Raw genomic sequence first — 15,263 nt, forward strand, 5'->3', positions numbered from 1 at the left:
ATTTAAAAGGCAGCTGTTAGAAAATATTGATTACTTTAATTACCATTTCATTACAATCATTATAGAAATGTGTAATACTTTGAGCATAATCGTTTTATACATGAATTTATTTGATAAATTAAAAAGAGACAAAAAGAGATGACAAAATAGATCTAATTAAATTAAAATTTTAAGATATATATATCTAACAAGTCATGAAAAAGAAAGTTTCTATTCAAAATTTAATATTTAATAGTTGTTTTTTTTTTTTTTTATATAATCTAACTATGCCAAGAATAACAATACATTTGATTAACTATGTATAAATGTTAGATAAGTGTGAATAACATTTTTTTGATATGTCAAATTCAGATAAAACTGGTTCTTAAAAATGTATCATAATCTTAGAAGCATGTAGCATCGTTGCACCTCTAGTCAAGATTATATGGCATGAAAGAGTATATAGATTTATATTTGTACAAATCTTACTGAAGAAGTCAGAAAAATACAAAGACAAGATATTTCAACCAATATCAGTAGACACCATCTGAATAACAGCATTAATCATATAAAAGTTAAATAAAATTAATAACTTATAGCAATTTCTTTAGGATTTTTATTAGAATCTTCCCTGAATTTAGGTTTTAAAATTATATTTTATTTTATTATAAAATATAATATTTTATAAAATTGTTTACCATAGTAAATTTGAATGGTGATATTTTCCCCCTTGTTTGATAACTGTATTCCTTAAAATAAAACTGATTTAAATATTTTTATATAATTTTTCTTTTAAATATAGTCAATTTATAGTTTTCAGATAAAGTCATGTTTTCTCTGTTTAACTCATAAATGTAATTTTTTTATCCACTAGTCATAGTGGGGCTTTTAAATCAGTTGAATTTTCACATCAGTTTAAAATTTACTGTGGTCAACTAACCAGTATGATTTTTGTGTTGATTATTTACATCAAATTTTTAAAGTACATTAAGATTAGTGTTCAAAGTGTCAGTGAATCTGAGATGGAGTTAATCAGAAAGAAATTATAAAGTAAATCACAGGTAAAAACTAGAATTTTTCATTTGTATGCACTTAAAAATAAATTTGTTTTTTATTTATATTGTGTGTTTTGTCTGGCTAACTTAACTGCAATAATAAGTCCCAGAACTGTTTTCAAAGATCAATTAAACCCCGATGTAACTTTTTTCATTTTTGTCCGCACAATTCTCCTAACTTTTACCATAAATACAGGTGGACCCTTACACACTACATTTATTCATCAATAACTGACTGTCACCAGCAGAAAAATCGTTAGTGTGCAATTTTAAAGGTAAAGTTTTTCTTTAAGTACCAGAACAATAACAGAATTTCTCAATTTTTCTGTTCAATGTTTGTTCTGTTGAAATGGTTTGGCTACTTTAGATCATAAATTTTTAAATCATGTTTCTTTAACGTATAATGGGGATGTAAAGAAAAAAGCCTTGGAAGATAATTGAATGGTAAACATTAGTTGGCATTGTCAGCTTTATTTCTAGTCTTTAACCATTGTTTTATCTACACAAAAGCTACTGCAACTTCTTCATCGACTTACCTCCCCATCCAGGTTATCTAATTCCTCAAATTTCTTATCCAACAAAATCAGTGGTATATTTGCCAGTAATAATTAAAACATATTCTTTAATCACAATAAAGACATGAAAAAACAAATACTGGAATATAATGAAACTAAAAGGAAAAAAACAGTCATAAAAACATCTTTAAAAAATTAATATTACACAGAGTACATTTTACAAAATAAATTTAAAATAATGAGAGTAATGAATAATTAAAAAATGACCTTGTTTCTTTGAAAAGTAATATGAAAATCCTGCAGTTTTATCCAGACACAATGCTTTCATCATGTTTTCACTTCAAACTTTTTTAAGCTTATACAGTACTAAAAACTCAAAACAGTGTTCTCACATTAAAAGATTATACATAATTTTGATGTACTTATGTACCAAAGGGTAACAATATATACAAAAAAATGTTTATTAAAATTAATTCTTTTTCACTTACTGCTTTTTCTGTTATCTTCATTAAGTATATCAAAGTATCTACAAAACAAGATTTTCATAAATTCTTCTTCTTTGATGATTAAATCATTTTATATATCAGTGAATAAAGCAATAAATGTATATTTTTTGTAGTTTTTATTACTTTTTATAACAACCATTCTGAAGAAGGAGAGATTTCTGCAAACGTATTTAATGATGCAAATAAAAAAAATTAAATTAAAGATAACTGATTTTGAAAAAAATAGTTATATTTGGCTCTTACAATGCAATTTGCAAAATTATTTATTAATAAGGAAAGAAAGCCTATATTAATTCAATATTATAACAATACTCATAAATTAATCTCAACAGAGCTGTAGTTTAAAAATTATAGTGCCATTGAAGACAAAAGTTTATTTTTTACATTTTATCAATTTTCATAAAAAAATAAAATTATTATTCTATATGATTTATTTCTCCTTTAAATGTATTTTCCAATTCTTTTATGGGGTCAGATGAAATATTTTTTACTTTGATAAATTTTTAACATGTAAAAGTTTCATGGCTAACTGGTATTATTCTACCTTAAACATATCAAATAAAATTAAAAGGAAACAAGAATAAAGATTAAATTTGTACATCAGGAATTTGTGATCAGAAAAATCAGTGATAGAAAAACTATCATATACTTAAAAAAATTCTAAGATTAAAGTTCGTAACAATGTTGATTGTGTGTAAACTTCATAACTTTAAATGACTATTCTCATATGTAAACTGTAAAGGAAACTATCTTATCTACTTGAGGATATCATAAATTGATATTACACTAAAACTAAAGTGATATAAAATATGTATTAACGGAATACTTTTGACCTGTGATTAACTACAGATATATGGGGTTTTAATGAAAGTATATCATATATATATATATACATATATATATTATGTTTACTTTTTTTTTATTATAGTTACCAGAGGTGTTTATTTATGAAATTTTTTTAGAGCTTTTCAAACAGTAGCAGTTGTAATACAGGTGATGGACAAACTAAATTTATTTTTATTTTTTTCATATGAGCAACCTGACATCAGATAAAAACGTTTTCAGTTTAAACGAATTTTATCTTCTTCATCCCCAAACCCTACTAACTTTTCTAAAAACCTGAAATTTGACCTTTTATCACAGACTATCATGATTTTACATACTTTAGTTCAATTTTATTCTCTGTATAAGCACCTTTCATGTGACATTTTGCAGTAACTGACGTACAACATGCTAAAAACCACAGTACATTAAAAACAGTTATTAGAAAAAACTGAAATCATCTTAAAATATAATTTTTGATCTCTTCAACTGATATATACTGCTATTATTTCCTGCAAGAAGTTTTTTTAAATCAAATTTATATAAAGATGTAATTTTAATAACATAATATAACATTAAAAATACAATGATATTCATTAAAAATGAAACATATATAAAATGAGTGCATAATTAAATTTTAAATTACATTATTTCATTTATAAATTTGGTCCTGTTAAATTATTGTTCACTTTATTGTCACAAATTCACCTAAAATAAAAAACAGAAGTTACATAAAGAGAACTTTTAGGTTACATTTTGTACATTTTGTTTATTTTTAATGAAAAAAATATTTTTTATAAATACATTAATATGAATATAATATACTGATATAAAATAATCTAATACTAACAATTCGCATTTAACTTTAATTTATTTACAAAAACTGAAAGATGAAAAAAAGCTGTATTCATACTAATTTACTACATAGATTATTTTTTTTTAATAAAAAAATGTATAAAAAAAATAGTTAATTTGAAAATAATATCAACAAAAAATTCATTAACACTTAATTTTGATTCAATTTACATAAAATAGAGTAATATAAATTCATTTTTTCATCTTTCATAAAACCCTAATGCATAAAACATTTTCTTACAATAAAAAAATTATTTTCAAAAATATAAGAAATTTGTTCCAGTTTCTTTCAATATTTCTTTAAACTCTGTAAGAAATATTAAGACATAATCTATGAATACAACAATAATAATGAATATATATATAGAAACATGAATAAAATATATACATTTTTCAATATTATAAAATCAGATAAATGTAAACAGTAAGGAAGTGTTCATAAATAACAAAATACATACAGTGAGGAAAGAAAAAAAAGCTTTTTAAATCATACACGATTGGTTAAATACATACTTCATTACATAAACAAAAAAAATTTGTTTATACATATTCTTATTCTTGAGTAGGTATGTCACAGTGTTATATAGTGATGGAATGAGACAAAAAAGTCTGAGTACTTTACTATTTGGGATAACAAAATGAGCAGAAAAAAATGGTCGTTATTTATAAACAGTCCCTAAATTATTGATTAAAACACCATTACAAATGTATTGTATTCATTTCTATAATTTCTATAAATTGCTACACTAAAATGGTATATAAATAAATTTGTATATATATATATATATATATATATATATATATATATATATATAGTGATGCAAAAACAATCAATGAAGAATTTTTTAATTAAAAATTGATAAAATGCTGACAAATACAATAATTTTTTAAGTTAACTACACAAATGAATTATCATAAAAATACAATGATGATTAAACAATACATTTTTCATATTCTAATTTATATAACGTATATACATAAAATCAAGTGTTTATTTAATTAATACTCAGCAGCAAATTTACATTTATGATTTTTAAAATATTACAATGATTAATTTTAAATAGAGAAAAATAAAAACAAGTAAATAAATATAATAAAGTAAAAAATTGAGATGATACTGTATTTATACTTAATAGATATGTATTGAAAAGGATTACTGTAAAAAAACCTCAGGAAATTTTTTTTTTTAATTTACAAGACTAATAATATTCACAATCATATAAACAGCATGGATCTGCTAACTAATAAAAAAAAATATTTATTAATAAAACTTATTTTATTGGAAAATTAAATTAATATATTAAAATTTAAGAAGCATACACTTAATTACAAAAATACAGAAAAAAGTTCAATTATTACAAAAGTTTAACTACACTGCTGCAAAATAAGGGCACTATAGAATATATCTAATATCTAAAACTTTTATGATAATCAACACTTCTATCCTGAGATATGTTTCTTTAAAATGCCAAAGAAAAAATTTCCTTAAAGAAATTACCTTACATTATTGATAAAAAATGTAATGTCAAATAATCAAAAACAAAACAAAGGGATTTGAATCATTTAACCTCATTCGACGCTGCTGTCCCAGACTACAGCAGAAATTTTTATTTTTTTAGATTATAATGGAGATAAGCATAAGGTATCAGAAATATATTATATTATTTCCTTCAGAACAATCCAGCATTACACATGATTAGTATGAGACAAAAGATATAATTTAATATATCAGACTAACTTTGTAATATGGTTCTTCTATGTTGCAGTCAGTAAACTACCCCAAACAGACAGAAAATTCTTTTGCATCATCCCCCCACCATCCCTTATCACTGGTTCTCTTTCCCTCATTATCTAAAACTACTAGATTCTTTATGTAGAGAATGCTGGGACCTTGATGAGAGAGCCAGCACAACCTCGGTGTTCATTCATTCAGTAATTGAGCTTACTCCAGGGAGTCTTTTTTCTATCCAACCTCACAAAAAAGAACACAATATATACTAGGAGAAAAATAACAAGCAGAATGAACTTAGGGCTATAAAAATGACTGTGAATGTATTCAAAGAATCATATATAATGAAAAACTAATAAACATAATTCAATATAGTTTTTACTTAATTGAAAACCTTATACATTAGGCAACTAAATTCATAACTTTTATGTTTTAAAAGCTTTAATAAAAGAAACTTTTGTTTAAAACCATGATGATAAAATTAAGCTTTATCAACACTTCAAAAATAAACTTTATTACCTTTAGCCCTGCCAATAGGAAATACCATAAATTCCATGCTTATTTTATTCTTAGCACAATAATTACTAAACATAATTTTTTTTTATTAAGTGGAATACATGCACTGAAATGAGAACGGAATATAAAAACGTAATTTTCACAATTATTAAACACAATTGTTCACTTTGTAGAAAAGAAAGGAAAAAAACTGTTTTATATAAAATTTACAAATCATGTATGGAAATGAGCATTAGATTGAGCAGGAGGAGAATATTTCAATCTGACAACAGACAGGGCAGTGGCAATCAGATGGTCAGTATATTAGAAGTGTTAATTACTAGTGTTAAGAGACTTAAAAATTTATTCAAAAACAAATAGAAGATGGATGTTTTCTTGTGAAGGTAATAAAATAAAATCCTGTAATTTCCTTAAATATATAAAAAAATCAGCAGATAATTCATACAGTTTAAACCAAATATTTTAAAGAATGTTAAAAAAATATATTAATTACACAGAGATTATTAAAAAATGCTGTACAAAATGAAAATCCTGTACATAAATTAAAACACATAAGTAACCTGCAACACCTGTTCAACTTAAAAAAGTGACATAATACTGACTGTTACCCAGTCATCTCTGGCATTCAGCAATAGGTGTGTTATCTATCAGTCATACATTGATTACTGCTGGTGAAGATAGGTGGTGACTTCAAAATATTTTTATAAGTATCTTTACATCAGATTGTTTTTAAGCTGGTACAAATGTTGCAGGTTCTTTATGTGTTTTGATTTGTAATAATGTGTCTACAGAATTTTTATTTTGTAAAGTATTTTTAAAATAATCTCTGTTTTATATAAATATTTTTTGTTTGTTTTTAAACATTCTTTAAAATATTTAAATAAATTGTATGTTATCTCAGTTTTTAATGTATTTAAGGTAGCTTGTATTTCATTATCTTAACAAGAAAAAAAATCTACCTTCTATTTGTTTAACATCAATTTCTAAGTTTCTTATACATTATATACTTCACTGTATCTAATAATTAATGGGCAGTAACTAATTTATAAATGATAACTCAATGATCATTTAAAGTCACATCTAAGTGTAGCAATAATTTACATCTAGTAAATTATTGCTACACTTAGATGTGACTTTTGTCAGAGACTGTTATCTTTTAAACTGATCCAAGTTTTATTTTATAAAAATAATAAATAAATAAACAATTTTGAAATGATATTGAAGACATGTATATGTTAGGTACAAAAAAAAAAGGTAACTTCAGGCCAAAAGTGGATTACTACCATGAGCAGCTCAGAATTTTGTGTTAGGCTTATAAGGATAAATGAAAGTGAAGTGGTTTTCTGTTGTTTTTTACATGGAAAAGTACTTTCCTGTTGCTATGAGTAAGTTATACAGTAATAAAAGAAATAAGCAAGAAACATACAGCAGTAAAATACGGTGCAGTATGATTTCATACACAGTAGTTGTGATTTTATTTTTCTATTGTAACTAAATTATTCTCTTGATTTAAGTACCAATGTGTCAAGAATTGTTTGTTACTATAGCAAGAACCTTCAGCCTTATAGCCTGTATCTGATAATTCAGCAATAACTTGAACATCTCAAGGAGTAACATCCTGGACATTGAGAGGAATTAAATAAGGATCAAATGCCAGTAGCCAAAACATATTGATACACTGGTTTTATTTGTAATAATACAAGTAAACATTTGCTGTATGCAATTTTCCAATGTATTGTTGGGGTTTATTAATAGAAAAGGGACTATACATTTAATGTCACTTAAGATAATTAATGACCGAGAAACAATCCAAGAAAACAACTGTCCACTGTATTATTTTGTTATCCTAAATAATTCATAAATCAATAAAGATATAAAGACTCCCATTTGGGAGTCATGTTAATTATGCCAAAAAACAACAGTGAAAAAATACTCAAGAAAATGACAGTGTTATTCACGTATTGTTTCTTATGAAAGGTTGCACTTTTTGTTCACTAAAAACATACACTAACATGATAACCAGCAATACCTATTTGTTATGAGATTTTTTTTATTTTTATAAAACTATTTTCACTATTAGATATTCATTAGATGACATGTCTTACATGTTTTTAAAATGAAATATAATTAATATTAAATATTACATTAATTAAATTAAATTTAAAGAATAATTATTAACAAAAATAATAATAAAGGTCATTATATTTTTTACGTATTATTGTGATGGTGTAAATATAGTAAAATTACTACTGAATTACAATCGGCTGGTCTATAAGTAATTACCAATTAAATTAAATAATACACATAAATTTATTATTAGTAAACAATAAAAATTATAAATAATATTCAAATATGAAATAAGTTTTTTTTCTGAGAAAATCAACTACAATCTAAAGGTAAAATGACCCATCTGTTTTTTATTTATTTTTTGTCATCATATACATCATGAATAAAGTGATGATGTTAATGAATCTCCTTCTGACATCATAAAAATGGTGAATAATTCAAACCCCTGAAAAATACAGTGTGAAGGTATGCCTCAGAAAACAACTGTCTGCCCTGAACCCCAAAAAAAAAAATTATAATTTTAAAATCACAAAATATGCATTTTTTATTTCACCAAAAGGCTTCTTCAAAATACAATAAACAACTGGTCTAGAAGAAACTGACAAACAGTTGTTCTTGAGGGATACCTTTGCACTAAGTATTTTTCAGGGGTTTGTATTATTTACAATTTTTTTCTGATTTCATGTTTTTGTCATAAGGAAATTCACTGAGTTTTATAAAAAAAATTGTTTTTTTTCCTGGTTGTGATGATTATTATTGATATTTTTCATTAGCTGTAAATACAGTTATTTCTTGCAATTTTATGAGCTCTGAGAACTACCACTCAGTAGTGGGTACAGTTAAAAAAAGAATCATGAATTCAGTTTTTATGTATACTACAATGGTAAATATAGCTTTTCTTTGTACTGCAAAAAGTAAAATGTAACCTACATAATTATTGGATACAGAACTAGTAAAATAACCAAAAACTGTACTGGTTTAACTAAAATCATTATCAAAAATTAACAATGAGGTATCTCTGTTCCTGCAATTTTCTTACAGGTTTTATATCTATAAATTCAAATACGTAAATTAGCTAATGAATAACTAGACAAGCTCAAGTGAAATATTACTTAAAGCAGCGTTATCCAAATTAATCTTATAATAGGTTTTTACTGTTCTCTAGTAAACTTTATTCCTAATTCCATCCTGATGGCATGAAACATTTTCTAATTGATTTTTACGAAACAATTATACAGTATGAGTAAGAGCACAATGTGTCAATTACACTCACATTCCAAGACTGGAACTAATATTGTCAAAATCATTACATAAGTGACTGAAGAATAAACAACATGCTTGTAAAAACATTTACTTATTTTATATTGGTGAGAAAAAATCATTTTCAGTATGACTAGGCTGTAACTCTATGAGTTCAGCTTGTTTAAATGAACATAGAACAAAGAAAAATAAACGTAAAGCTATATACATATGTATAAATAGTTCAAAATGTCAAACAAGTAATAACAGTCAGTAAGTTCTCTTTTCTCAATTTTCCAAACATTTCTGTAAAAATATATGAAGCCGTGTTCCTCTACAGCTAAATAAGTCAATAAAAATATATATTACAGTGATCTATCACAGATAACTTTTAATGATAAATATTTTTAAAAAAATGCTGAATAAATTATGTAAAATGAATATCCACTGAATCAAAAGCAACAGATTTAAATATCTTTAATTATATGTTATTATAACATATACATATATATTATATGTTATTATAACACAGATATTATAATATTTAAGAAACCTCAAGAATCATATTAATTATTATTATACATGTCTGATAAACATTAGAATAAAATAAATTTAAAAAAATTCCTTTTACACCACCAAAATGAGTTTTTCCTAGTCATACACTGTTGAAGGCTCATTCACGAGCCACATTTCTATAGCAATGCTTTTGACACATGAACAATGAAGCCAGTGCATTTGTTACGATGTGAGATGTTCTATTTAATACAGTTTAAAGTTTATATAGATAACCTACTATAACTTCATAAAATCCTTACATTTTTACATGTGGCAAAGTAAACCATTGAAAAAAAAAACATAATACTGTTATTTTATAAAACTTTAATAGCAGAAACGTTTGTTTATTAAATGACTTATAGGGCAACAAACACCTTTTAAAATTACCTGAGGAATTATTATTATAACCATATTTTTTTTGTTCTTAAAATTTTTATTATTACAACTTTAAACATGCAAAATACACTTTTTTTTAATTGAGGAAAATGAAATAATGGATACAAGAATGCAAGACCTTTTTCAATAGAAATTAAACCTACACTAGCTGATACTAGTACAGCTTCTGATATATATATATGTGTGTGTGTGTGTATGTGTATATATATATATATATATGACATGATAAGAAGAAGAATAAAGGAAGACCAGATTAATGTAAATTAAAATAAGAGTAGCCAATAGAATGTAACTAAGATGTTCCACATTAATCAATCTATCTCTACATAAAATCATTCTTATATATTCTATATATATATATAGTTTACCATAGGAAGAATAATAAATAACAAATTATTACTAGCAAATATGTTTAATTTTCAATGCAATTTTATTAATTATAAAATAAATATAATAAAGAAAGTGTGAATAATGCAATGCAAATATATTTATAAAAAAAGAGGGTTACAATATGAAAAAAAAAAAAAATTAACAACTGAAAATTATTAAATGTAATGTTAACTTGCTAACATATCAAATTTTTTGATTAGATAATTTAAATCTAATCTGTAATGGAAAAAAATGCTCAAATATATATATATAATTCAGACAGCAAATGTGTTAAAACATTACAATAAAAAACTTAAGCTAGCAAATTATTTACAAAATTTAAATATATATGTCTATTTTTAATCTTTATAAAAATTATTATAAAAATAATAATATAATATTATTATTGCACTGTAAGGCATTTTAATATATATATAATACATACAAACATATAATTTTAACAATTTATTTCCTCATTTTAATAGTAGAATATGCTGCCTAACTTTCAAGTTTAACTGGTTTTGTCAGTCTAAATTGACATACCAGTATGTAACAATGTAGCAATTAATCATGAAATCATAAATATTGTTGGTAAATATGGATCATAATACTTTTCAAAAATTATCTATTTTATTATTTGTATACGTACATGCATTTGTATAAATACATGTATTGAAATATAAACAATTACATAAAATAAAAAAATAAAAAATACATTTTTTGTAAGAAATTTAACCTAGAATTTATACGAATCAAAATTTGTAAAAAATTGAATAAGAGCTTTTAAAAGTATCAAAGCTTTGTACATGCATGTGTGCAATATCTGAATGCTAACTGTGCTTGAAAGTAGAATTAAATAAAATCAACATTTTGAATAATATTTAATTAATTTATTTGATATTACACAGACCATATTGAATGAGTTCGAAAATACAAGTGTATAAAATACAATCTACTATATAAGCTACAATATAATAACTGACTGATGTCTTCATGTTCAGAGTACAATAAATTTTTCCATATTGAATTACTCATCACTGAACAACCTAAAGTTAATACTATTTTTTATATTTTCAAATAAAAAAAATGAAATAGCTACCATCTTACCTAGCCGCTAGCTAGAAAATTATTTAAAAAACTAGGATATTTAATTAATTGTTTCTTTAAGAATTACATTCCTTTAATTTTTCTTATTAACATATAAGTTGTACTTTCTAAAAGATAAGATAAATAAAATCTGACATCATGAAAACAGGAATATTTTATAATTATAAAACAACTAATAAATAATATAAAAGAAAAAATAAATTATTGTACACCCTTGAACAATATAGCATAAGCACAACTTCTACCAAATACTACTCAAGCATGAGCTACAATAATTGGTATGTATAAAGAGGATAACAACAAATAACCGATTCACAGATAATAAAATGAACTACACTGATATAACTGGTGGTAGCACAGCTTCCTAAAGCTACAATAAAAAATAAAAAAAAATAATACAACAATTCCATATAAGGCCGTGAAATATTACATTACCAGTAATTAAATTTCTGAGAATGATATATAAGATACTGGGCAAAAGAGTAAAATAATATCATAATAACAATTAATAATATGCTTCTTTCATTTAAAAATAAAAAATGGTTCACTAAAAAATGTGCCATTTTCCTTAGTGCAACCAAAGCAATATGCAATACTTGCTATCACTTAGTCATTCAATTACAGTTACTATAACTGCTTAGAGAAAATTCAATCTAAAGCAACTATGAATATGAAATTATATTGATAATTATTTTAAAAACATTACAATTAATCAAGTAATTTTAACGTTTATACAATTTTGAATTTGTTTTAGTAAAAAATATAATAAATATATTACAATGATTAATGCAAGGTGATTCTGTTTTAATCAAAATATATTTTAATGTAGCATATGTAAAAAACAAAAAAAAATTATAAAGCCTGACTAAATATGATTTATAAATTCAAAATTCATTTTAACTACATATGAAATTGGCAAGCTATGCTTGTGATCTAAATAGTTGATTTTTTATTGTAGGGCCTGCCTTTATGCACTTTATGTAGTACAGCAAATGTACTATTGCAACAGAAATTGGCAAGAGGACTTTCTGTGATGATACAAAAAGAAAGCTTTCATAAAGCTCAAAAGTGACATTTTCTGTTCTATAAAAACAGAAAGTAACACTTTTAAATTCTCACAAGAATTTAGTTACTGAATAATATTACATTTATAAAAACTTTTATAACTTAAAATTTTCAGTGGCTGCTTGTACTCAACTCAATTATTCTGGCCAACCCTATTAGACCCCTGCATAGATCAGTTGACAGATAAAACATTGAGTTGATAATGCTCTATAAAGAAATCAGTCATCAGTTTTTCTGCCACTTCAGAGAAATTATACAGCCTAAAGTTAGATATAGAAAAAGATTAATTAAATAAGATTTAAACTACTGATGAATATATCTGTTGATTGTAAAGAAGTAGTTAGCTTATATATAAGAAAGTAAATTCATTGATGTAACAGCTTCACTATCAGGAATAGCTAAGATTCCATTTAAATATGTTATTTATTAGAGCAAATTGATATGATAATGACATGGAGTAATTAAAGTGTAATTATTATAAAGTATGTATTTATAAATTTAATATTTACATAATATATATTCTATTTTATTACTTAATTACCATTACATTACAACAAAAATATTTGATGTAATGTAGATTTTACAGCTGTCATTCTATTATACAAGGTATTTAATTTTATAAGAAAAATTCAGTTGCATAAAACATTTTTTTTTAAAGAAAGATAAAATAAACATGTTTTAGATACAATAAAAGTACAAACACATTTTCAAACATACCTTTTTATTTTAAGGAAGTAAAAATTACTTTTATGTTGAAATAACTGTAGACATTAGTTTATTTTTTTACAGTTCTGTTGCGGAGTAAATCTTAGCGTTTAAAACATTAGAAACTGGTACAGCGTAGAATTATTTTTCAACCAGTCTGAATCTGGCTGCAAGAAGACAAAAATTGAACCGTTCAGTTTATTGAAAGTTATCTCATTGAAGATCTGCTACTGGCTAAAAGATACTTGGAAATAGCAAGACTTAGAACAATGGAATAAGTATTAATTTGAGATTACGGAAGAAGTTGAGAGATTTGATTTGAAATTTGTTATAAATCTACATTTAACGGCATAGCTATCACATTAATAACAAATAAACAGTAAAAAAATTAAGTCAATATACAAATTTTTATTAATAAAAATTTTAATGAAATGACATCTTTTTCCCATGTTAAAATCACGGAAATACATAAATTTCAAAACGATCATGTACTTATAGCATCACTAACATTAAACATTTATGCAGATAAAAATATCAAATTTAATAAAAATAAGTAGGCATAATTGTTTGATATTATAAAAAAAATATATGAAAATCCTAAGGCACTGAATACAGTACATTTTTTAAACAGATTCTTATAACATTAATTACGTATTGTCATCTTATATTTCATTCTAAGTAATTTATAACATCAATGATACACAGAAATTATAAATAAATAAATATTCTGGTTAGGTTTTTTTTAGAGAAATATAAAACTATTATCAATCACTAAAATACAATTACTTTTAATGTAATACAGTTCTGATTATCCTGGAGTAATCGTTGGATTTATATGATATTACCGACTATTGTAATAATACATATTACATAAGCGACAATGAATTCAAAACACAAATTGAAGTTTACAAGAAATCTTATCTAGCAACTAACCATCATTTAGAATCAATGCAAACAGCTGAAAAAATTCATTCAAATTTGAATATTTAATGAACAGCAGGATTTATACACTATTTTTCATACTTATTTGATTATGAAAAGAAATGTGTAATGCATTTAGGATTAGAAATGTGAAAAACCTTTAAATAAAATTAAGAAAAAAATTAGAATATAGCTTTTCTACTTAATCAGTTCCACATTACAACCCACAGTATGATACACAAATAAATTATATACATTTACAGGCTTTGTTCTATCAAAATGGAAGAAGCTTACAATCCTTTAAATAAAAATTATTTCCACCTATTTTCATCAGTAAGTTGTCAAGGGAATTCGGTCAATCACCACACCGGGACTGTCTGGCAACTTTTATGTAACTCAAATTCAATATGATGACAACTCTTATTGCTGGCCTGAAAAACAATTTCCTACTTACAATTGAGTAGCATTAAGGGTAATGCTACTGACAGATGCCTCATTTTAATCTATCAGGTAAACCAAGAATTCTCATCATTCTTATAACCTACCTATGTTTTTTTTTAAAAAAAATTGTTTAACAAGCCTTTAATAAAGGATATCATGGTCTTAAATAAGCCAACCCAACCTAAGCAACAAACAAACTGGAGAAATTTATAATAGTAAATTATTATAAAAGTGAATAGATAAAATCCTCTTAGAAAATGTTACATTAATTGTTCAAAACAGCTTTACTGATATATCTTTAAATTAAGATGAACTTTTATCTTCAGATTATAAGAAGTGAATTGTCACTATTTAATAGTAACAGATTATTTAAAATGTAATCAACTTCAAGAAGTCATCTCAAATTTATCACCTACACACA

This window comes from Lycorma delicatula, chromosome 8, assembly GCF_047948215.1.
Source record: "Lycorma delicatula isolate Av1 chromosome 8, ASM4794821v1, whole genome shotgun sequence".
NCBI classification, from domain to species: Eukaryota; Metazoa; Arthropoda; class Insecta; order Hemiptera; family Fulgoridae; genus Lycorma; species Lycorma delicatula.